Source organism: Mya arenaria, chromosome 3 (genome assembly GCF_026914265.1).
Source record: "Mya arenaria isolate MELC-2E11 chromosome 3, ASM2691426v1".
Taxonomy (NCBI): Eukaryota; Metazoa; Mollusca; class Bivalvia; order Myida; family Myidae; genus Mya; species Mya arenaria.
In genome coordinates this window covers 17,748,643-17,776,625 of record NC_069124.1, presented here as the reverse complement: position 1 = coordinate 17,776,625, position 27,983 = coordinate 17,748,643, and the positions used below count along the sequence as shown (strand labels likewise).

The 27,983-nt window shown below is 34.5% G+C and overlaps 1 protein-coding gene across 4 annotated transcripts in view; it reads right to left on the bottom strand.

Annotated features, from left to right (window-relative positions):
• LOC128227968 (MAM domain-containing glycosylphosphatidylinositol anchor protein 1-like) overlaps nucleotides 1-27,983 on the bottom strand; it is a 167,117-nt gene that overhangs the window by 73,059 nt on the left and 66,075 nt on the right. For 3 of the 4 annotated variants that reach the window (XM_052938955.1, XM_052938959.1, XM_052938960.1), the window contains exon 1: nucleotides 6,848-6,998. The exons of the other annotated variant lie outside the window; for it this stretch is intronic. The gene's annotated coding sequence lies outside the window, so the exon portion shown is untranslated. Of the gene's footprint in view, nucleotides 1-6,847; nucleotides 6,999-27,983 lie in introns of those variants that run through there. 4 annotated transcript variants of the gene reach the window in all.

Here is a 27,983-nt window from a genome sequence, read left to right as displayed (position 1 = left end):
CCTTTAGATTTATGAAATGTTATTGACGACTAGAACACCATACAACTGATGCTGCTTTTTCTATTAATTCTGGTGTTTGTACTTTCACAATGTCAAGACAATCAAAGATCATACAGAACAAATTAATACATTTCTTCATATTCATAAACACTCTTGGGGAAACAATTGTAGAACAAGAACAAACGGATCATAACAAAAATAGTTTTGTAATGGAATTCAAAACAGGCACTTTGGGACTATCCATTACAACAAAAGATCGGTTAACAAGTTAATAAACCGATTTACAAACCAAGAGTATTCCCTAGACACTCAAAAATGCATTGCTCGGATATTCGCTTAAAAAATGGCGGATTAATTTATTTGCGTTTCTTCTCAGACATATGTTTATACATTGCCTAAATATTTCTCTTCTGATGTTGTGTGTCATGGCTGATTGAAAGGGTGCATTTTCTTCCGCTTGTAGAACGACGCAATTTGCGCATGATTAAAAGTTTATTCACTTTAAGATAACATATTGCTACGGGCTTTCAAGTCTCTGAAATGAGTAGTAAAATTTAAATCTTTTTAGACTTAATTCAGTTCCAGAGTCCTTAAATGACATAAGTTAGGATGTATAATTGTCTTTAAATCCTGTAAATTAATCCTGAAGACGTTTTGGTCGACAAATGAATGCAAATTTAGTTACATTTACTAGCCCTAATTCTTTAAAATTGCAATTTAACTGGAATGTTCTTGGTTGGAGAGAAAAAAAATATTTAACACAGATTTGAATACGAAATGAAGTCAACAAATTATGTGTTATCCCGAAAAAAGAGAAAAAAGAGAAACCAGTATACGGGAATAGCAAGACTGAAACATCAACATATCTGCTCAATCAATTGATGCTGGCACAAGTCATTCTCACCAGAAACTGTTTTGCTTTGAATACTGTGCATCACGACACATACTTTTGTTATACTATATGGCGGGTGTTTCGTAAGCAGTAATCATTAGAGCGCTCAAGAGACAGATTCTAAATGGGCATTTTGTGGTTCTACGACCCTGTCCCCTCGGGGTGCGCCTTAGATAACATGCCATTGCGTAGGAGGTATCGACTCAAAATAATCTGTTAAAACATTGATAACGCCAATTTTGCGACTGCAATGCGAAATCATCGCGTTTGATTCAAATGGCGAGCGCTGAATACGTTGCAACCACTTCTGCCCATATTTAGAATTAGGGTAGAATCGCCAATCACGTGTTCAAGAAAAAAGTTCCTGCCATAATGCTGTACAGCCTTGTATGCTATTTTCGTTTCTTCACATACTATAATGATATGTCCAAATAGCTGATATAATAAAGCATCGTAATGTAAACTGTGGGATACCTATGTAGACAGGTCGTTTAATCGACAGTCATTGGCAACCAGTCGCCGATAAAACATCGTGCAGTCGCCTCTCGGCATTTAACAATAACAGATAGATAGTTCGTCAAAAGGTTGCAAAAGAGTGAAACCCAATCTCCGATGCAAATAAGACCTCTCGGAAAACTATATGCGAACAATGAATACTTATGTGAAAAACTACAGACACATGCTTTGTAGCCAAAAGTTTAAACATAAACCCAACCCCGTTTAATGGCACAGGGTTAACGTCAAAGACATAGAACACAGAAACAAAAATCACAAACAAGAAACATGGAACAACAGCACAAAACTCCACAAACAGCACAGTGCATATATATTACATAACAAATACTAGGCATGTAAATCAAGGATTGTAAGGTACCGCCTTGGAAACAGAATCGTTTACAGCCAATATTTTGTTGTGATCAGTGTTTTTGCGACGGCTCTGAAACCTTTTTTTAGCCTCTTCGTTACCTTCTGAGATGTCTGAACCTTTTTATCAATTGTTTACTACCTTAGACTTCGTTTCGCATTTGCAATGTTGGTGTGACTTAGACTTGATATAGACCTTCTGGACGAATGGTTCCTCGTGTTTTGTTTGTTCATTTTTGAAAAGCAATTTGGAAAGCAAACCCTTGCTTAGGGAGTAAGTCCTCTATTGCGGTCCTGTCGAATAGCGCCCTGCCTACGCAACTCGCCCCTGCTACATAAAAATGACTTATAGCCATTAACTAGTCCAGACTAAAGGATATCAATGTATTATTGAACGTTACCCTAAAGCCTCATTACAGTGTCTTGTTAGCATCACAGTTAATGACATTAAATTCCAACGACACGCGCGAAATGAGTGGAATAACCATTCATGCTCACTCGGCGTGTAATTTATTGGGAAGACGCATCTTCAATTCAATGAAAGATTAATTGATAATTACTGTAACTGTGGGATATGTGAATGGCTACAAAAACCTTCACATCGAGTTTCTGTTCTTTTTCAAATAATATCTAAATAATTACGTTTTGATTTTATACTTGAAATTGATAGAATTTCTATTGATAATGAAAGCCAACACATTAAATATCGTCAAAATTATCTTCTTCGTTGAAATGAAATGTTTTTTCAAATCCCATTCATAATCCTTAACTCAACAACATATCATAATTTAAATTGAGATATCACATAATAGAAAGGGAACTAATTAAGATATTTTTCAAAATGTATATGTTTACGACGTGTGTTTGTAATGTATAAAATTAAATTTACAAAAATAGGCGTTATTATAAAAACAAATGAATTGACATGCGTAAAGAAATCAACAAAGCCGAAAGCGTCTTTGCGCAGAGGCCATCATTTCTATCGAGGCATGAACGTTTCTCTTCTTTCATCTTAGTCAATAACCGTTCTATACGCTATAACAACTGCGTTCTTCGTTAATCAATTGGAAAATTTCATTTATCATGGTTACAACGATAGCACTCCAAGTCAGAAAACTACATAATCATTAATTTATGAACAAAACTTCTTTTTTCTATTTGTCAATGGTTTTGTAGTGTTTAATTGTTTATCACTTTTAACTTTAACTAACAACACCCAAAGGATGAAACAAGATTTTGTATACGGATTAACACATGAAAGGCATTAGTAAATAATTTAAATTCCTGCGCAGAATTCTAGATTGTCATGGAGCCTCAAATGTATGGCATACAAAGTGGCTCAAACTGTACTACAAATGTATATATGACAATAATAACGAATCAATTCATAGTTATAGCTATATAAATGTAGCTTTGTCTCTATTAATAAAATAAAACCGCGACCTAAAAGAATACAAACAGCTATAAAATACAGCTGTAGGTGGTGCATAAAATACGGCTTCAGCTGTAAACTAGCAAAATACTAATGTAAGATGTAGCTAAAGCTATAAATATATTTACTGTTGAAATTGATTTGTTGTAGTATTTCATTTATTTACTGCTGTAATTGATGACTGTTGTAAGTTTTCATTTATATTTACTGCTGTAATTGATGACTGATGTAATATTTCATTTATATTTACTGCTGTAATTGATGACTGTTATAATATTTCATTTATATTTACTGCTGTAATTAATGACTGTTATAATATTTCATTTATATTTACTGCTGTAATTGATGATTCTTGTAGGTTTTCATTTATATTTACTGCTGTAATTGATGACTGTTGTAGGTTTTTATTTATATTTACTGCTGTAATTGATGATTGTTGTAGTATTTCATTTATATTTACTGCTGTAGTTCTTTCATAAATATTTCTCCATATACAGCTGTAGCTCAATTGGTACCACCATTTCACTTAAGAAAATGTTCTGGGAATAAACAAGAATAGAATTTGGTACCCCTAAAAGGTCTCAAACGGATGATGCCTTTGATATAAGCCGGACATCAATACTACCATTCACTTAGATTTTGACATTTAACATTGGTAGGCCATCTTGTTAACATCGTATATGTACTGGGCAGGCCATCGTTTCAATAATGCACCGACATAGTTATGTTTTTAGCTTAAATGCATATCTTATTTCGGTAGTATTTAAATTTGTACTCCTGAAGTCTAGCAATCTTTAAAATTCAAATTAAGATGCATGTTCCAAAAATCTTATGTTGACCTTAAAACTAAATGAGTGCGGACTATGCCATAATGAAAACAATTTTAGCGCCCATCTTATGGAATAAAACAGTCAATATACGTGGATCATTTGATAATGCCGGAGAAATGATGCAATCAACGGCATGGTAACGGGGATTCGCTTTGTTTCGTTCCATTTTAAACAATAAGTGTAACGTATAAGGCTTAACCCGAATGAACTGATGATTATGGTTTGCGAATGCCCTTTTCTTTAGTTGAGTTTTTACCAAGTATCTTATCTTGACTGGAAATATACTTCCACGCCAATATAAATCACTATCGCGCCTGTGCCCTAGGTAGAAGCAAGCACTGGGGTCAATTTTGAAAGGGCTTTGGAACCTACGCCTGGTGTTGGTACGATCTTTTGGGTGGGATGAGGACACCTATACCACTACATTAATGTCATTCTATGCCTTCTTATTTGCTTAGTAATTCGAGGGCTGAAAGCGAAAAGGTTTTTTCTTCTTCTTTATTTAATGTCATTTAGAACCTTTTCGCAATCTCCTCTCGAATTGGACCAAGGCACCAAGGAGATACCAGGAAAGCTAGGCATTTGGATGTTTTCAACAGTTAACAGTTATGCATGAGATCATTGTAAGACAGGGTAACAATAGGACGAATGCGTCCGCAGTTTATGATTTTAACAATACATTTTCAACTAAAAAATCATTACGCATGCATTTCATTATTCCATGTCGAATTGCTTAAATAGGAGACTCACACATAAATATTAAGATCTACGCTAAATGAAGGAATTTTTAGTTTAAATATTGAAAGGCACCACGACTATAATCTCTTTACAAGTGTCACAACACCAAAAAAATGGAAGTTCATTTCAACAAACTTCAGAAAAACAAAACACAACACCTCAAAACAATGTGAAGGGAATTTTAGCCTGTGATAATTTTACAAGTTAATTCCCTTATGACAGAACACAGCAAACACGGCATCTTTTGTCATCACTCGTCGTTCACACCGACTGGTCTGTATGCAAATTTCTACATGCCCAAATAGTTGTCATTGCAGACAATCACGAGCATATTACGATATCGTCCAATGAATGTGCAAAAGGGCGACGTTTTATTCATGTTGATGAAATTAGTTGGATATAATAGGTGGGAGAAGCCCTATCATGAACGCAATTGAAGACTAAGGAATCTGTAGAGTCTATAAGTGTTTTGCTTTGCCAATGTAATGTTGCCTAACTAATTACGTCTTTGATCAGCGTTTAAGGGTTTGAAGGCGTATTCATATACAGAGAAAGAACATTATAAAGGCAGTTTGTTATAAACGAAGTTATGCAAAATATAAAAGTGCATTTGATTTATGAACGTGTTTTGAAGATAAAACATTTAAATTGAACTTAAAGTGCCAAACTAAACCGATTTCGATTGATTATCAGCAGTTTTGACGCTAAGTAAATATGTTATAAACGTATGCCAAAATATATGATAACGTGCAAAAAACGGTTCGACGGCATGGCAACGGTTTCCAAAAAATTGTTTACAGATCATTCATAGTATGTCATGGTGTAAATATAATGTTATCATATATAATATCTGGCATATGCCAACATAAGGCTCTCAACGAAGGGTCCTCAAAACGCTGGCCTTCCCTAAGGAATGATAAGTTGCTGCAAGTTGACGTACACATAAACAGGTCTCCATTTAACCGGCTCTATTGTATTTTCTTCGGCATTAAGCTTATTCCCTGGCGGGGATAAATTCCTCCTTTAGGCTTAAAAATTCCTCTTTTACGCCGCGGGGTGTGTATTGGGGCAAGAACTTTGACCATTACGCGCGGGTAGACCTTATAAACTCAATAGTAACGGTATTATAAGTGTCAATTGTAGTAGATGTATTTGTAGTATTTGCGAACAGTACTTTTATGGACGTTAATACTACCTGTTCATATACATATAGCAAATATAAACACACAATTTCACAACTATGTATCATAAGATTAATTCAACAAATAAGTTCGAAAAATCAACATAAGTTTGATACTACGAACTCCTGTATATATTTCTATTTCTTTTCAGTGCCATGATTAATAATCTACAATCTTGACCTTATTAACACTGTCGACTGAATTAATAGAAGAAATAAATGCACCGCTGATAATTTTGATAACGTATCAGAACCAAATTAGTTTTTGATTTTCTGTCGAATAATTACAAATACGTTAAGTACCGCGTCTGGCTTATGTGAGACGAATTCACCAACAAAAACTGCTAGATGCCGTCAACATAACATACTAACATCGAATCATATTTTATCGAATAGTGTAAGCAATGTATTGTTTTTAAAGTAATTCATATAAATTAAAAGCTCATCTTATTTATCCTGGTACAAGCAAAAGGAACAATAGTATTTGAAGACATCATGTTATTGCTATATTTATTTAGTGCATTAGATTTTTAATTTAAATACTTAAAATTAGTACCAAAATGCACATGCTTATTTAAAATTCCTTTATTACAAGTGTTCTTTTACCACATTAAATTTTATTTTAGTTGTCTTGTTTCATAAAATAGAAAAGTTATTCTTTAATAGCTTAAAACATTCTTATAATGGAGATTCATATGAGGTTACTAGTATTTCAAACCCATTTTGATAGTTTTATGAATGTTTGCCTTAGTAATATCAACTGTTTGTTTAATCAGCATATTAATCGTTTAAACTGATCATAAAAGTGTACGCTAAATAGCTTATAAAGTAATAAAATTGAAATTATTAACTTCAATATTTTGCTACACTTTCAAATCAAACATGTAAAGGGTATTAATATTTAAACTCACCTGTTTGAATTGAATATCATAAAATAATCCAGTTTAAATCTTTACAAGTCACTCTTAAACTTCCAATCCAATAAATGTTTCAGTCAGAACTATTTACCACAACTGTACGCGGTAGAATACCGATAAGAAGAAGAAGCCTTTTAATTACTATGCGGTATATAAATTTGTTCCCTGCATCAGCGGATTACTTCTTAAATGAACCAGAATTGTGGCAAAAAGATAATTACAAGAATGTTGCAAGCAGATTGGATTATAGAGTATTCACGGTATCTCAGGGTGAACGCGCCAGTTTCTGTCTTGGATCGCGAATCATACAGATCTTTGACTGGAATTCGTAACAAATATTCTTCTTTCGCCGGAAAATCAGTACCGTTAGACGAATAATAGGATAAAAACTCAAGTTATCTGCCCAACCGCGCCAATACCCAGCTGAAATACGTATAATAATCATTTTCTCTTGGCAGAAGTTTAGCAATTTTGCTAATGACCAGCGTTCAATCCTCCCTCCCTTGATTAAGACATATGTTTTGTGCATAGCTGACCGTTATTACAAACAAACACGTCTGACGAAGTAGCCTGAATCGGTCAGAAACAATACGAATAATGAACGTTCAAGACGTAGTTTGAGTAATTTGTAGGATTGGTCTAGTTGTTTGAGAAGATACACATGTATGTATTAAGTACAGCAGTAATTATTTATTCAAAGCGCATTGGGGAACTGTATGATTTCAACTAACGTATGTCAAATACCAAAGAAAAAGCATACATTTCACCATGAAGTAAGGCAATGAAGAGATAATTATGTTACAAAAATAGAGGCATAAAGTGGGATTTTCGGCAAACAAAATGCACATTGTCAACAATACTCATTCTTTCTGCCATTCTTTCATCTAAATTCTTCCATCTGAATTATTTCATTTGTTTTTCTTTTCATTGGTCACACAACGTCATTGATGAAAACAAGCCATTAACACAGTATTAAACCGCGGATTTGAATCCACAACTATGAATTAATACAAGCATTTTTTGTGTCTATTAAATAAAACATGTATAGTAAATATGATCCAAACCTTTATATACATGTGCAATATTGAAGAGCTACATGAATCATATATATCAACTAACATATTAATTTATTATTGATTGAAGTTTAAGTTTAATTTACTACACATAGTTGTTAACTCTGTAGAGGAGCTGATAGTTTAACTGTTTTCGGACACACACTGAGAAAAAAACAACAACCGAAAAGGTGCATCAAGGAACAAACCAAATAGTATGTTTTAACACGTGATTTGTGTATAAAACGATGGCTATTGGTATCAAACATTCTACATAGCACTATCTATGATGTCATGCACATTTCCAGTTTTAAGATACTAAATACACATTTATTTATACATTCCTTACATATATAGCAGCGAGGCGTTATATACACCAATAAGCCATTTTTTGGCTATGAGTACATTTTTTACGGAAAAAGAAATGATACATCAGAGAATTTTTAACACCATCGTTAAAAGCCGTTATGTTTGTTCATACTCAATAACCGCTGTAAAGGTTATTATACTTGTGTGTTTGATTCATATTAGTACTCAGTCACACCGAATATTAAAGATGTACTTGACATAAACATGGACGTAAAACTTCCTTTTTAGGCAACACATACACTATGGGATCAATGTTTTTGTCTCTTTCCGTTTTCCTCTACAATATGACCATGCCTCGTCGAATGTGAAGTCACGTTTTGTATTCCCGAGATATAAGGTATGCATTTAAATGTAGAATCCTAATTTTGAAGATATTTGGTGCGGTATAAAACTTTAAAATGCTTCATTCCATGAAATACATTACACCAGAGGAATCGCAAGAAGATATCACTCTTGCCCCCTAAAAGATTACTGCATAAAACTTTGAATGAGACTTTCCATTAGGCCATGCACTGAATATGTCCGATTCTGAATAACAATCGTAAAGTACTCGAATTTAAGTACAAACCCAGCCTGTGACACATGCGTTACCGACCGAAAACATTTCAACTGAGTATGTCAAAATGTGCATAGTTAAGTTCACGGACGTGACAGTATGCACATGCAGAGTCAGTCTCAAGAACCAATAATTGAAATAAGTACTGACCGAGATATAAACCTAAAGTTATCCCGTCAGGCTATGCTCAGAGGATGTCAGATTCATTATCATCATCGTAAGAGTATAATATGCTAAAGTCTGGGGAGCCAACTTTAGACACATTTACTCCTGGAGATGCAGTACTGCGCGAAGAAAGATGTCACAAACAGACAATATTTATGAGAGGTACTCAAAAGAAGTCATGTGCGACTTAGCCTTAGGTTATTCAATTTTGTTAAATGTTTTCCGGTGTTTCATAGAGATTAATCAGTGAAATAAAAATGATATTATCACACTGTATTGTACTTTGAGTCGCTCTGCTATCAAAAGCAATCAGCACGCACAGGGCTGGGACACAAAATCAACTATGCCATTTCCGATATGATTGTGTTTTCTAATAAAATACAATGTCTTTAATACAAATTTAACGACTTATTTTGCTCTATGATTTCCAACTAACATGTGAACCATAGACGTTGTGTGTGTTTAAAATGTCACAAAAAGGATATAAGCTAATGAGTATGAATGAGTCATGAAAGTATTTTGTGCCAGACAAAAGTATGGCAAAGACAGCCAGCTATATTTGATCCATAGCATATCTGTTGGGACAATATTTGTTTCTGATTAGCATGGTGATATCAAATATTAATGCAACGCCTTCACAAATTATTTGCTTTAATGTTTTGCCATCACGTACGCACATTTTTGAATGTTAGCAGTATCTGTGAGGGGCTGATTTCGAACTTAACTTACGAGGTCCATTAACTTTCAATCTACTCGCTATGTAAGTGAGACGCTTTTTTTCTGAAATAGTGGAGACACGAGCATGTGATAAGTAATACCTTTTTCATGTTTTAGTTTCATGATATTTTCGTCAAGCCAAGCCTTTATGCATTAAGCAGAGTCATATAAACGGTTCGCTTTTGAAATATCTAACTATAAAATAGTACTCCATTGTTTAAAATAGCACAAACTGTGAATCTATCGAACTTTTGATCGCCTCTTCCCAGTAGATTGTATCGTGCATATATATAAATTATAGCTTGATATTTACCTTAAATCGTCAACAAAATAATTGATGCACAACGGGATGCTGACATTTCAACAGGAAATATAATTATCATTACATCGATAGAACGTATATTATTCAAAGTATGTTATTAGTAATTCAAAACGACACTGCTGACTGAGTATATCATCCATCAAATATCCTTAATATAATGTTGACCGATTGGTTTCCCGACGACCTGCAGCATTTGTTAATAAAAATCCACTACACGCCCGTTCAGCTTTCGGGAAACGTGCAATAACAAAACCCAAGTTGCGAGCGATATATCAAAAATGTATTGTGTCTTTAAATAATGCCGGGTAGTTAATTACTGCACCAGTGCCAGCTGTATAATCTATCTCAGCAATTATAGGGGTTACTGTAGAACCGAGATGCCACAGCAGGCCATATGTTAAGCGTAATCTGGCAGGCTTTGAAACAAAACGGAAAAAACAACAAATACAATTATAGAAAAGAAAAATGCACTTCAAAAGCTAGTAATAATGACGAATTAAATGGAATTAAATTGCACCTGTGAGAGACTATATTTGCCCATAACATCATCGGATTGTTCTTTTGAACGACTTATTGTTGTACGACGATAAGATGATGACATGTTCTCGTTTTTTCTAGATAGTTTTGGTTTATTTTTCCTTTCTGGTAGATAAGACCTGACGCGAAACATAGAATAAATTTGGCATGGCCTTACTTATAACAATAGCTCCCGTAGCCAAAGTTGTTATACAAATTATTACATTACAAACAGGTTTTGTTTCGGTTCAATCGGGAATTAGTTTCAAAACGTTTTAAAGAAATGCTTTCTATTTATATGTGCGGTTCATTTAAAGACAAAAATAGATCAAAGCCTCAACTTGATGATGGAGATGGAATTAACGGAATGAACTCAGAAATTAGCTTTATTACCGTTTGAATGAGCTTCGCAGTGGAAGTCTATTTGTAATGTTGCACATGGGCCATGTTACTCATATGTTTAACAGCGAGCGGATGCTTCAGACCAGTTGTCTCTACAAATCTAAACACAGCATCGAGATTATCTTTGAAGTTATATGTATTTTGATGCATTCAATGCAAACAATTTCCTTAATGTTTGTTTTACTTCTATTAAATGCATTAATTATACCGTGTCACATGGCTATCTTACATCTGATATGATATGGAACGCTTGCATTGAAAGCATTAAAAAGCCCGCAATAATTGAAAAAAGTACAAAATATAAAGATAAAGATCGGCTACTGGAGAAACAACGTGGCTTAACATTGCGTTACTTAAGGTCAGCACTGGAGCAGAAGTTATGAACGACTCTTATTGATAATAATATACGTGTCGAGTAAATAGATAAAACTTTTCGAGTTCCTGATAGAAATATTAACTGTTATTAACACTGCATCCATTAATCCATCAGCAAGTGACACGTATGACGCCATCTAACTTGCCAACAGAATGCGTTCCAAGTTCCAAGCAACACTTAAGTTCTCAAGACACAACAGGTTTCTTGTACACTCAACTGCAAAGATACTTCCTATTTCAGAAAACGAGATATCCGAATTATCACATACGACTCTAAATTAAAAATAATTAAAGATACATCATTAGTTTGCGACTACGGACTATTTCGGTTTGGTAGTGTGTTTAAGTCGAGAAAGCAAATCGTTACAAGTTACATCTGCATCAAATTTAATGAATAAAGATATTTATATCCGAATGTGCTAATACATTGACGGAAACCGGGCGGTCGTAAATTATCAGCCTTATATAATTGCTGCATAAATCAATTACAGACAGCATAACAATTAATAACATAACAAAGAAGGATAACAAAGACAAAGTGCAATATTCTCTACATTATTATTATTATGACTATAGGACCATTCAAACTACTTGATGGCAAAACGATATCACGAAATCCCGGAATAGTTTCTGTAAAAGAAAATGCCTGTGCTCTGCTGATGGTGTCTGTGGATGTTACCGCAGCATGTTTTGTGATACACACTTTTTCTTCCATAAAGTTAATGTACAATAGTTGTAGGTTTGTTTCAATAATAAGTGATATCAATTGCATTGAGTGAGCACCGAGCAAAATATGTTTTTTATCGTCACGTTATCTCGGAAATGCCTGCATTGAACGTTTTTGTTTTGTGAACCCAGACGCATACTTTTATACATTCAAGACGGGAAGTGTATGATTATTTCACTATTTCACTGATGTTTCAGGAAGTGACATCAATGAAATGCAAAGTAAAGGGCTACCGTTTACACAATCTAATGCAACTAATCAAAACTTCCAATGTGTCTTCTACAACATACATAACAGTGTACTTCTATTGTCTTCAGAGACACACTGTATCATACAGTGGTTTGCTGTAAGTACAAAGGGCTTAAGACGGCTTCAGTAAGTGAATATTCCACCATGTTGTGTCAACCATCAACTCTCCATTTGAACACGTAAACAATTCATCCCCATAGCTGGTATTCAATATTGCTCTTAATTGGATCTAAGAAAGATGAGGCTAATCGGAGTTCTTGTTATAAATAACTGACCAATAGAGTGAATGAAGTCAATGATGTATGACCATAAGAATGACTTAAGTTGCATATTGAATACCACCCCTGGTTGAACTGTTTCATTTTTTATGGTTCACATACAACTTGTTTTTGGTAAGACTTATTTGGAGAAAAGAAACTACTTGAAAAAAGATTCTTAAGCAAGATACTTTTTTCACCATCTCATGAAACATATACGTTCCAACATTTGGCATTAGGTCAAGGCGGGTAATAAGTGTTTTAATGAAGGTCAGCTTGTAAATGGGCATGCATAATAACGCCTTGCAGCTGGAATTGTCAGTCCAGTAAGTAAAACCTACGATTTTAATAAGAATTGCATTATTTATGGCCTTGGGGTCCATGAGTATGTTGTCCGCTCAAGAGATGACAGAGTATCCGTGTAAAATCTTAATGAACATACCTAGAGAATTAATACAGACATTATTGTCAATATCATGCTGCTTTGTATTATTGTAAGTGAATGAACATGTCTTCTTAAAAGGAAAATTTCAGGGTTTTAGCAGTTATTGTGTTTATGCTATTATCATACGATGATAGGTCTGTCTACGTTGCACGCACTTTTGTGAGATTGCAAGGCTCGTGGTCCTCAAGCTTGTAATCTCATTTCAGCCAATGCACTTAAGTTCGTCCCTAGCCCTGTGCGTGCATGCAATATGATAGTATGGAGTTAAATTGTAAATACATACACTTCAGACGATGCGCAATATGGTATCTAGTGTACTAAACATAGCCAAAATATTACAGGAAATCGTGACCAGCCAAAAATCAATATATCTAGACAATATCTCTCCATGGCAAAATGTGGTTGTCTAAGCTTTGAAAAAGGGTATCGTTTTAGTCAGTAAAGAAAGGTGTCACAAAAGTATTGAGGACAAATGAGGACCAGTAAAAACAAACACCAGTAAAATTCACCAAAGTACTCGAACACGTTTATCCAATAAATTGCTCTGTATACGAAAACTAGTGTTTGTTGAAATGAATACATATGAGGTTCGGTTGCATTTCGTACTGGATGCCTATCCAATAAGCCAACAAGTTGAAAAATAAGTGCATTCATATCATCAATTTGGTTCTGAGTATCCTTCTGAATGGCTCGCTGAACCAATGCGATGTGAACGCATCCTGGTAAATGCGGGTGCCTCTTTCCTCTCTGTTCTTAGTTTTGCAACGTTATGGATGTCATTCATCGACACAAACATAATTTGGATTCTAGATGCCGTAGGCTTCATTCCAATCCCCCTGTTTTTGTTTACATTTTAGGCCCTTCGTTTTAGCACAGGGTACAGGAATGCGATTTAAATATCTATAACTTTTACTGAAATATATGTCATAATTGTGCGAACTTTAATTCAAAGAACCATGCATTTCATTTTGTTTTTTCTCCTCTAGGTTAAAACGATTTTCTATGAGTGAACGTTCTTGTTAGCATATTTCTTTCAAAGCATATCCGCGTTGGTGCAAGCGCGCAGCGCGCAATTACAAAAAACAGACTTGATTCAATTAAATTTGTAACATAAACCTATTAGTAATTTACTAGATATGTTTCCCGTTGACACCTGAGATAAGCAATAACACGCAGCACAAGAGAAGAATCTGGAAATGCCGATCTAGCATGGCTTCCGTCTCTGTTTTATATTAAAAGTCGGCCTAACATGTTCAGTAATAAAACATTTGACTGTAAGTATATGAATAATACGTATATGAGTACGATTATATTTGTCAACAAATCTCTAATCAATCCATTAAAACACACTCATTGCATTGACAAAATTGAATTAGTTGGATTGACATTTTTTTTCTTTTTCCATTGCTTTGTACTGTAAATGAAAATAAATTAAGTATTGGATGTTGGATCATTTGTATGTAAATAAGACGTAAAACATTTTCCAGATTGAACAATATTCTTCAAGATACATAAATTGAACACACTTAAAATACACTTAATGTTGTCAGTAAGACGATTTGTATCCATTTAAGTGCGATGTTAGACAAGGTATTGCCAATTGCAATGACCGTAACCATTATGTCATTGCTTTGGTAGTTCTTAAAAATAATAATTCAGCAGCGATACTGAAATTGAACACATTTGAAATACACTTTCTGTGGTCAGTAAGACCATTTGGATCCAGTTATGTACGTTGTTAAACAAAATATTGCTATTTACAATGACCATAAACATTATGTTATTGCTTTGGTAATTCTTGAAAAAAATAATATTCAGCAGCGTTCATCTCTCCCAACTATGCCATTTGATTAGAATGAATAGCAACGACAAAACAACATATTTCGTAATCCAGAATACATATTTGAATACTAATCTCTTCATTTTCCCTATTAAGCCTCCGGTTGATATACAGAAGCAATTAGGCCTTATTGCCAGCAAATTATGGAAATTGCTCCATTCTGACACAAAAACCCAGAGTCAAATAGAACAGATGTAACAAACTGAAATGCTCATTACATAACCAGTATATGTCGTGTTCTACATTTTGTTATTGCTCTCGATAGTTATCCATTTATGGTCGGATTTTCTGATACAAATGAAATTTGAATGAAATCGGGTTCGACAGGACGACATTTTAGTGTCTAGATTTGGTAACGCACAATTTATTATCAAGTTTTGTTTGGAAGCATTTGTAATCACCTCTTATTCCTGGATCGCGGCTGGTTTGACGATGTCATCTCGGTATCGAATTTGCATTAGAACTACTTGTATAAGGTTTTCCCTGGGCATTATCTAAGGACACTATATTTCTATGTATTCAGGTATCTCCTTATTCATCTTAAACGTGATTATAATAGCTGTTTAAAGATTGTTCTGTTCTATTTGCATCTGTTGTGATGGATGTATTAACAAATTGCTGGTTGATTTCATTTTTTGTGTAATGTAATATAATTCAAGTTTACTTTAATCAATGATTAACTTCCAATAAAGAGCATCTTATTGCTTCCAGAGAGATTGTAACCATTTCGTTGGAAACGTAATAGTCGTAAACTGGCGCAAAGCAACTGAATCAACACAGATGAGAGCAGGTGAATAAATATGGCTCTGCGCGGGACGTAGAACTGGTCAATGGCAATTTTGACAATTACCTTATCACATTTCAATATATGTAATGCCTTTGATATATCGTGTTCAAATTAGTTCGATGCCAACAATATATGTACGAGTTAACTCATAGGTTGGCTTGTTTAAAGTGACACTCTTATTCAAAATCAGTACATACACATGTATAACAAAAATACATTTTGAGTGATACCCCTTTAACTACTTACTAAACAATGCATTTATGAAAAATATAAATTACTGATAACAAAATTTAAAACGTATATTTAATAGCTGAAAACGCAAAAAAATAAATGATTGGTGAGTGCTTAAAGTTTTACTGTGATCTACTATCGTCTCATAAGGTAGAAATACCGTGTCTTCTGCACATTTCTTTCAAATTAAACTCCGTACCCCTCATATGAACCATTGTTTTGTTTACATGTATTCATCCGTGTTGGCATATTTAAACAATTGTTTAAATTGTGATAACTTTTATTTAGGAGTAAGAGTTCATCTTTAATGTATAGCCATAATGAAAGTTCAATTAAGGTTTGTGCGGAATGTGGAGGCAAACGCAATGCATTTCAACCCGATTACAGGGTTAGTCTTCGTCAGTTTCAATGTCACATTTTTGTTATTAAACAAGAATAAATTTAAATAAATCTTACACATATATAAACATTAAAACCAGATTAGACGTAAGCAGAAATTGTGTTGAATTCAGTAGTTTTAAGAACAATCGTCAAAGTGAGGTTGACATTGGCATGACCATAATAGTAATCAAAGAGAGATCAACACATAAAGGCCTAGTTAAAGCCTTCTTTGAGTGACCGCCTACCCTTCAACGCCCCCCCCCCCCCAGAAAAAAAATGTGTACAATATACAACCTCTGTTTATTGATCTTAATCTATTTGCCTTGATCCCTCTTATCAGATCTCGGATCTGAGTATCCTGCTGTGTAATTATGGAATTCTTATTATAGAAATGGACCCTAAATGGCCTTGAGCCAATAAACAAATACACAGGAAAGTGGCCGCTACTGTGACATCAATGCATTTAAAGAAGATGCACAGCAGGGGATTATCATACCAAACATTCCTTAAACAGGCCTTTAAAGAGACCAAAAATAGGCGTAATAATAAATGCAGCAATATATCGAATTCCCTATGACTTGTTGACCTATGGACTTACTTATTACTTGATTGTAGATGTTTTGATAGAATCATTAAATGTTTGCTTTATTAAACTACTGATTGACCGACCGACTGATAGATTGATTAATTGATGAAAATGTTGATAAATTGATTATATGATATGCTTGATTAATTATTATTTTATTTTCTATTATTAAGTGATTGATTGAAGGATTGATTGAATACTTGTCGGACTGATACTTTCACTCACTCACTGACTCACTCACTGACTCACTCACTGACTCACTCACTGACTCACTCACTCACTCACTCACTCACTCACTCACTCACTCACTCACTCACTCACTCACTCACTCACTCACTCACTCACTCACTCACTCACTCACTCACTCACTCACTCACTCACGCACTCACGCACTCACACACTCACTCACTCACTCACTTACTCACTCGACCTGCTTACTTATGAATAACGACATTTTTAATGAGGATATTTTTCCAGTCGACACAATGATTGTAATGGTCTTTTGTTACAATTGTATTGCAAGATGAGTGTTTAGCGATATATGGGCTGGAATTTATAATATAGACGTATGATATTACACCAAAGCAGGAATACATCATCTCGATCATTAACAATTTATGCAACTGTTATTGTATAAACTGTAGAAATTGCAATTTACCTGTTTACATTGCAATTAATCCATCCAAAGGTTAAAACCAAGACATGCATTGTAATCCAGTTCCTATTCAATTTGTTAAATAAAACTTTGACCACTTATTCCAATATTTAAACTTTTCAAAATACAGTGTAAAACAATTCTACTGACTCTGTATGATTAATAGACTATCCAGCGAGCCATTGTTTCTGCTGAAATTTTCCTTTGATCAACATTGATGTTTTTTCACATTGATACTATCACTTGATGTCGTATACTATCAACGTCAGAAGGACAACAATCGATGCCATAAAGTATTAAAACAAACCGCGGATTGATGGGATAAGAGCGTCTATAACTTCTGAACCAACTCTAGATAGTCAGCGACTCTGTGCGCATCACTGTCAAATACATCAATACCAGTTTCAGCGGAACGACAATAGAAAATCAGTGTTTTGTTAGTTTCAAATATGTTTGACTGATTTTTAAATCTAAACTTAACATTTAAACTTGAAGGTCACTGTATGTTTTATCGTCTGTAGGTAACTCTCATCTAATTCGCGTTTAAAATCATTATTAAGAAGATTGAGATGAACACGAAAGATTTCGTATCAAACAGAAGCTGAATACTAGAATTCTGCACCTTTTCTGCAACAAAGCATTCCTAAATGATAAAAACAAAGTGTATATTTAAGATACACATCTTAAAGCATCTAATCCATTGAGCTACCTAGTATAATCCATGTCATGTTTGCACAAACGATTTATATAAAGTTATCGATATCTTTCACATTCTTTGTAAGTATAAAAGTTTATTAAATCCGAAAACAGCGGATAACAAACAAACTGTGAAGAAGACAGCAAACAGTGAGAGTTGATAATTAATAATGGTACACTTTCATGGACAACTTTGCACGAGTAACATTTACATCACAATAAGTCGCAAAATACTTCTTCTAATTATTTTCATGGCATGATGCTGTTTTCAAATGATAAGATTGTGATTTAGGTATTTTAGTGGGCAGAGGTTTTAAATTCATATATTAGATAAAATCCAGAAAGTGTGGTCTGCCTCGAGTTAAAAGAATTTAAAGGTTTGGTTGGGATGAAGATTAGATTCATATGTTGATGAAATAACAACTTTAACCTGTACCACAAATGTATCGTCAATTTAAGAAAATTAATGTAGTTAAAGTAATTCGTTGTGGACAAAATCAACATGCGTTGAAACCAACAAATGACTAAATCACTGTTAATCATGTTGTGTCATAGATAATCCTAAACTTGAGTGCATGTATTTGTTTGTTAATTTGTAAACATCACATGCAATATTACAGAATACATAAAACCCTAACGAAGTAATTAACACCAATTCATGAAGTAATAAGATTTAAAAGCAATGATAATGAAGTCCTATTATAGAACATAAATCAGCATCAGACCTCTTGAAAATGTCTTAAGATTGATTTTAATCATATTTCCGTAACATCAAAACCCAATAGAATACTTGTTTTATCAGTTTAAATAAGATGTGTATTTCCGAGCGACGATTTTCAATCAGATTGAATAAAAGAGATCATCGAAATGAATTGTTATCAAACTGAACGTAGATTGTGCTAAATAAAAACTGGCCAGACATTGCGGTATCTTTTTCAAGTCACCTGTCATTCTTTTTTATGAATTTACTAGATATAAATCAGTTGCAGACGCCTTCATCCGGTGGTACAATCGTTTAGTTTATTTGTCTTACAGAAAAATCAAGCAGATTTAGAAGTACAACGACAATATTTTCCTCCGTCCTTGTCTCATCGTCCTGAAACGATCCCCGCGTACATGCGTTTCACTCTACATCGCGCGAAATACATTTTACCATGAAATAACGAGGGATATAAGCCATGTATCATTTGATATTTATGATCAAGAGTTCCAGTAGATCCACAGAATGATACAAATACCTAGAATGATTTTATTTCTGTGAAAACGCTCATGAATTTCTTAGAAATGGTAAACCATTTATATTGATTATCAGAAACATATATGAAATAAAGATGGTTCTGTACTAATAAGCATAAGGATATCAAACAGGGGTAAAGGTGGAGATTCTTAGGATAGTATACCCTGATAACATCAAATCTGCGCTGAAACAAGAGTGTTTCGTGCTTAAAAAATTCGAACACATGTTTGTACTCTAAGAAATTGAAGATCACGCGCAGCGGGACAGTTTAACTAAAGCTATTTTCACTCGTTAACCGTGGTAATGTTTGTTTGTCAAAGTTGTCGAATATGATGGTTAAAATCATGTTTCTACATTTCCGGTTACTAAAGAGAAGAGTCAATGATTAACTTCCAATTATATTGAACGCATTTGAAACAAATATTAAGAAACTCCGCTTAATATTCAGCAAACCTAATTTAGTGTAAAATATACCAATCTATCTTCATTCTAGAAACAAATATCATAACCAATACGGATTGATAATTTTGAACACTTTTATTTAATCGTTTTAAGAAGTCAAACTTAAATTAACATTTTAATATGTTTACATAACCCATAACATAAACAAGATTTGTACATAACCTATTATATTTGTCTTCTTCTTTTTATCCAACAAAGAATCGACCGCTAATATCTTAAACGCGTCTCTTTCATCACGGATTAACAACTATGACAGCAAAAGGTGTGAAAACATTTATTGAAGTCGACGCGGGTCTATATTTGACATTCAACCTATAATTAGCCTTCAAAAACATGGGTATTATGTGCAGCGTTGTAAACATTCGAAATGAAGATCGATATGAGCTACTAACACACAATCCTAGTAAGGTGGTCGAGAGATACAAAGGTTAGCTGATAAAACGCGGACTCATCCATTGTCATCTTCCTTGTAAGGGTAAATGTACACATAAGAACCCGCAAAGGGGCGTGGGGCTTGACTAATTAAATAAAGGGGGTTTATTATGGGTGCAACTGTTTTGGAATGCGTAGGTGAAAATTGGGACTAAATTGCTTACTTCCGTTTTATTTTGTTGCTACAGTAAAACTGCGATCGCTCGAGGTCGCCAAGGACCGAGCCAAAACCTCGAGGGATGATGTTTCGAACGTCCCGATCTTCAATTTTCCAGTTTGATATGAAATATCTTTCAGTGTATTTTAAGTTTGAAGTTGTCAAACAGACTGTTTACTAAGACACCGATTATGTGTTGCAATGTGGAAATCGCTAATATGTTCAAAGGCTGTCGTAAACTAAATGTAAAAAAAGAAAAAAACAATAAATATAAATGTTTATTTTTACAAAAAAGCACATTTGAATGACCGTAAATATTGTGGCATTAGTTAGATTTAAGTTTCGCAAAATCAAGGATTGTTGATTTGCGCATCCTGCCGGTTTCGTAAATTTCTCACAATTAAATTATCGTCATTAACTTCTCATAATTATGATCTCAAATGCCCATATCAAATAATATCAGTCATGCGTTGACAGTGATAAACGGTTTTTTACACCTTATCAAATTGCCTTTCGACTTTCATTGCAATTTTTACAACTTGCGAAAATTTTAACACCTAGCAATTGTTTGTTTATTTTGGAACATGCTTTCGGGAAAAAGTGTGAAATTATGACATCGAGGGAGCCATAAGGTTTTGTGCACGATTTGTATACCTGGGACCGAGGATATTGCTCGACTGCTCGACATAATTAGGTTTCGATGCAGCGTGGGTATATTTTATATGGAAATAGAAGGAAAAAAGTTCGGGACCAAGCTCAGACCTCGAGGGAACGCCAGTTCTCGAACGACCGCTTGTTCGAGGGAACGCAGTTTCACAGTATAATCTTCGACTAGGGAACAGTTTGATCGACGTAATTAATGGACTAATATGATATATTTGTATGTTTTATAAGTAATCTTCATGACACAAGTCACCAAAATAAAATTGAGTTTTCGGCGCTAATGAAACTTGACGTCTTGCGAGATAAATGCAATATATGTTTTATAAATAATTAAGCAATTTTAAAATAAAAACCTTTTACTTTTACTATTATCCCATGCACTGGTTAGTAAAAATATGTTACAATGTAATAACAATTGATCCTTTATCGTTATACATTTCATAAAAAAACTCTATAATTATATTAGTTCGTTATTCTCACTAGCGGTAACAGGCATGGACCGGCCTCCAGCCCCCACCCCCACCCCCCAAAAAAGGAAGACAAAATAGAGTAGAAAATATCAAATGTTCAAAGTTTACTTTTTTATTTCAATTTGGGAGAAAAAAGCAAGTCACAAGGTTGCGCCCCTAAGTTACACCCATCTAACGTCAAATTCTGGACATGTTCATGATTTTATAACCATATGAAAAACTGCATGGAAACACAAACATCGACTTTTTATTTTTTTTTATATTAATTAGCTAAAAACTCTTTTTTCGCATATGGATATGTACTGGACTGTTAAACGTCGAAACGCCCTCATTCTCGAATAACACTGTAATGTACTGCACACTTGCAGTTAATAGTTAATACACACAAAATATGGCAAGTTTATATAAAATATTCCCCACCCAAACCTACAGGGTTTGGTTTCAAGAGACCTAAATTTGCAGTGTGCAGTGATATTTCAAATATTTTAAAATCAATATGGAAAGCTATTGTCCAGGTTTTGCTCTTATCATCATCTTAGACGGTTTGCTGTATATATTGTGCCTTGCAGCAATCCACTATCTATATTATATTTGGCAAAGTACGTTTTTTTTGTTTCCCTCTTAAGTGAACAAAAGACCAAGGAAGATACTGTGTTATAAATGCCAAACCCGCTGTCTGTCCGACGCCATTGATTAAAACCATGACATAAACTCACAACATACGCATTCAAGAAACCCGACAATTTCGTCAAAAGATATAGCCGTAATAAAGACTAATGACACAGCACGGCGCTCCATTCGAAGAAAGACACCATACATTTGGCGGACCATCCCTTGTTTTCGAATCAGCAAATCAACACAGAAAAACAAAATCAGAAAGCACTTTTCTTCTATCAGGGAAATTGATTGATCTTGAATAAAAAAAAACACTTCAATATTTGAAATTCTGCTGAACATTCTAGTGGAACAAAAGATGAGCGGATTTTTATTTAGCTCTTTGATGTATTTGCGCTTATAAGAAAATAAGTCTTGGCACAGAAACCATCTTATATCAGGAACAAAGTTAATATAGTACTAATGGGATTCTTGTGTAGTCCAGCATCCAATGAAAACGCAGCGTCAGATTAATGTGTCAGCCAAGAGTCAATGGGAACGCAGTGTTTCGGACACTGGACAATTGTATAATATATTTCAGACAATAAAGTTGTGACATGTATCGGAAGGATATCGTCGCTAAGACCATATTAATAAAATAGGTTCTTATATACATTTAGGAATATTGTAACGAATCCTATGATAGTGTTTGCTTAACAACTATAATTCAAAATAGTGTACAGGAACAGAGAGATACAATAAACTGAAGACAGATATATGCCAATCATTGTTAATTGTATGGATGTCTCCTAACGTCGAGAATGTGCATCAAAGGCCCGCTCTGCCCATTGAATATGTGAAAGTCGATACAGTTTCGAATAAATTATAATCACATTTTGCAAAAACATTTTTTGAGGTAAATATAGGACCATTTGCAAGTCTGCTTACCCCATTGTTAAAACTCATTTATTGTAAGGGCTTTTGGAACTTTACTTATAAGTGGAACACAATAAAACTAATGCTGATTTACATTCTGTTGTTTGTACTATGGCAATGTTAGGACAATGAAAGGTCATTCACAATATTTTTACATATATCCATCCACACTCGTAGGAATACAACTATAGAACAAGAACAAACGGATCAATACAAGAAGGAGTTTTGTTAAGTAATGCTAAATAACACTTTGGGGCTATAATTTACAACAATAGACCAGCTAGCGTGCTAAATAAACCGTATTACAAATCAAGAGTAATCCCAGGAAACAAAAAACTTTTACTCGGATTTTCATTTCAAAGAGATAGAATATTATTTTATTTGCACTGCTTCTCAGACATACGATTGTTATGCAATTATTTTTCTAATATACTCTCTGTCGTGCCATTCCTGATTGAAAGGGTGCATTTGCGTCTGCATGTAAAACGACAAAACTTTTGCATTATTGATGTTAATCCATGTACAAATGAGATATTGCTCCGGGCTTTCCAAGTCCCTTAACTTTATAGTCAGGTTTAATCTGTTCCGACTTAATTGAAATCCAGTTCCTTTTAATGACAATCGAATGGATGTATAATTGTCTTTAAATCTTGGAAATTAGTCCAGAAGACGGTTTGGTCGACAAATGAATGCAAATTAATCCAGATTTACAAGCCTTAATTCTTTGAAATTGCACATTTACTGCAAGAGCCCTGCTTAGAGAATGAATATATTTTACACATATTTCAATACTACATGAAGTCAACAAAATGTGTACTTTTACGAAAAGCAAACAAAAAGAAATATCAGTATTCGGAAAAACGTACTCAGGCTGATCCGAATTTCAACGTTATAAGTATGAATGTTGTACTGGCTAAACACAATGACTTCGATTGGTCGTGCTGACGCGACTGCAGGATATAAACATCGTTTTTGTCTGACAAACAACACTAAGAACATGAATTTCGTGCTGGCACAATTACACGTCAAATAGTATATGAATGTCGTGCTGGCCTGACATACAACACACAGAAAATGAATGTCGCACTGACCCGATTTGCACATCAGTAAGAATATGAATGTCGTGCTGGATCGAAATACACATCTGTAAGATGCTGGACCGATTTAACACTAAGAACATAAAATTCGTGCCCAACCGACATAGACAAGAATATAAAGCATTGTTAGTCCGATATATTCATCATTAAAATTATGAAAGCCGAGCTGTCCCAACAAAACGACACTTAAAAAGTGAATGGCGTCTTGTCGTGCACATCACTGAGAATATAAATGTCTTGATAGCCTGACGTACATAAAATTTAAAATTTAAATATCATTTTGGCTCGACATTCAAATTGCTCAGAATGTAAATGTCGTAATGGCTCGATAAATCATCACAAAGATAAAAAAAATGTCGTGATAGCCGAACTTGCACATCACTAAGCGTAAGGGACCGACATATTTATCATTAAGCGTAAGGAATCGAAAAAGCTATCACTAAGCGTGCGGGCCTGATTAAACATCGACAAGCATGAAGGCCCGAAATACACATCAATTACTGTTAAGGCCCGACTTACAAATTACTAAGCACCAAAGCCAGAATTACACATCACTAAGCGTGATGGATCGACATACTAATCACTAAGCGTGATTGCACAACATATCACTAAGCGTGATGACTCGATATACACATCAGTAAGCGTGGTGACTCGACATACACATCACTAAGCGTGATGGCCCGACATATACATTACTAATCGTGAAGGGCCGACTTGAACATCAGTTATCGTGAAGACTTACACATCACAAAGCGTAACGGTACGAATTACACACCACTATGCGTAAAGGGCCGAAATACACATCACCAAAGGTGGAGGTCAGACATACACATCACTAAGCGTGAAGGGCCGACTTGAAAAGCAGTAATCGTGAAGGACACACCACTAAGCTCGATGGCCCGACTTACACATCACTTAGTGTATAGTCCAACTTCAATCACTAAGAATCAATCCGGCCTACACATCACTAAGTATATGAATATTGGGATTGCAGGACGTATAACACCTAGAATATGAATGCATTGCTGTTTCAATACACAATTGCCGTGCTTAATTCACATACGACTGTTAAGTTCAACAGAAAACGCTTAAGTGGCAATGCCGTGCAGTTGCATACTTCCACACTACTGCAATGCTCTCTGGTGTGACTTTCTTGCGCCCCATTCACAACTCCAACACAACAGAGAGACATTAGTAGTTCCCCGTGGGGAGAATTGTGCTACATCGAGGAGAGCCCTCTTCAGTAATATTCCGTTGCACCAAAACATCCATCTAAAACTAACTGTTAACTTGGACTATATCGAGGCGTTTCGATTTGTTTGCATCGGTTAACTTATTATATATTAACACTTTTGAAAAGTGGGCCGTTGCTTAGGTAAGTATGGTTCTTCAGCCACGAAAACCCAGAGTTTAATATAAAAGATAGAACACACTAAAATGCTCCTTACAAAATCAGTATAAGTCGTGTTCTACATTATGTTATTGCTTTTGATAGTTATCTATTTATGGTCGGATTGACTGAGACAATTAAATTTTGAATGAAAACGGGTTCGACAGGATGAGATTTGGTAACTAACGCACAATTCATAATCAAATCTTGTTTGTCAGCATTTGTATAGACCTCTTATTCTAGAATCGCGGCGTTAACGCTGGCTTGACGATGTCATCTCGGCATCGAATTAACAATAGAAATAGTTGTATTAGGTTTTCTCTGGGCATTATCTAAGGACACTATATTTTTATGTATTCAAATCTCCTTATTCGTCATAAGCGTGATGGTTCTGTACTATTTGCATTCGTTGTAACACTTGTTATAACGCATTGCTGGGTGATTTCTATTTTTGTAATTTGAAATAATTCAATATCACTTTAATCCATGATTAACTTCCAATTAAGAGAATCTTATTGCTTCCAGGGCAAATGTACCCATTTCGTTGGAAACTTTTAAGTCGCGAACAGGCGCAAAGCAACTGAATCAACACAGATGAGAGCAAGTGAATAAACATGGCTCTTCACAGGACGTAGCACTGATACATGGCCATTTTGACAATGTATGTATCAAATTTCAATATGGGCATGACCTTGTTAATAAAGAACACATTAATGTATCAAATTCCCAATTGACCGATTGATCGACGGACCGATTTGTTTACTTATCAACTCACTCACTCACTCACTCACTCACTCACTCACTCACTCACTCACTCACTCACTCACTCACTCACTCACTCACTCACTCACTCACTCACTCACTCACTCACTCACTATAATAAGATTAATAATGATGATATTTTTCCAGTCTCCACAATACATATAATGGGTCCTTTGTTTCAATTGTATTGTAAGATGAATGTATAGCGACATATGGGCTGTAATTGATTGATATTGCATCTAAACAGGAATATCTCATCCCGATCAGTAACAATTTATGCAACTGTTATTGTTTAAAATGCAAAAACAATGTAATTTACCTGTTTGCATTGTAAATAATCCATTCAAAAGTTCAAACCAAGGCATATGTATTTGTAATCCGGTTCCTTTTCAATTGGTTCAATAAAGCTTTGATCACTAATTCCAACTATCTGAACTGTTCAAAATCCAGTGAAAAGCAATACTACGGACTCTCTATGATTAAAAGAGAATCCAGCGATCCATTGTTCTTGTCGTTATTATTATTTCAGCAAAATTTCAGCCCGTTGATACTTTCACTTGATATCGTATAATTAGATGGTCAGAAGGACAAACATCAACGCCATAAAGAATTAAAACCAACCACCAACTGGTGGGATTACAGCGTCTATTGCTTTTGAAACCCTACTAGATAGTCAGCGACTCTATACGCATCACTGTCAAATACATCAATATCAGTTTCAGCGGCTGGACAATAGAAACATCAGTGTGTTTTTTAGCTTCAAACATGCTTAACTGATATTTGCTATCTAAAATAAACATTTAGTCACAAACTTGCTGGACACTGTATGATTTTTATTACAATAAACATACGTTTAAACTAACAAATGCCATAAATTCTGTAAATAATATTGTGTCAAAGAAAATCATAAATTTGAGTGCCTGTATTTATTTTTTAATTTGTAAACATCACTTGCAAGATTACAGAATACATAAAGCCCTAACGAAGTAATTAACACCAATTCATGTAGTAACTGAGTATACAAGCAATGCGAATGAAGTCCTATTATAGAACATAAATCAGCATCACCCCTTCAAAATGTCTTAAGATTGACTTTAATCCTATTTTCGTAAACATCAAAACCCAATAGAATACGTGTTTTTATAAGTCTGAATAAGATGTGTATTTCCAAGTCACAATTTTTGATCAGATATTTATATTTCATCGCAATGAATCGTTATCAAAGTGAACATAGACGGGGAAATTGTGCTAAAACAAAACTGGTCAGACATTGCCATTTCTATTTCAAGTCACCTGCCATTATTTTTTAGGAAATGACCAGATATTAATCAGTTGCAGATGCCTTCATATGATGGTACAGCCGTTTAATTTATTTGTCTTACAGAAAAATAAAGCAGATTTAGACGTACAACGACAAAATTTCCTCCGTCTTTGTCTCAGGCCATCGTCCCGAAATGATACCCCATACTTTAATTTCACTCTACATCCCGCGAAATGAATTTTACCCTGAAATGACGAATGATATGATCCATGTATCATTTGATATTTATGATACCAAGAGATCCAAAAGATCCTCAGAATGATACAAATACCTTGATGATT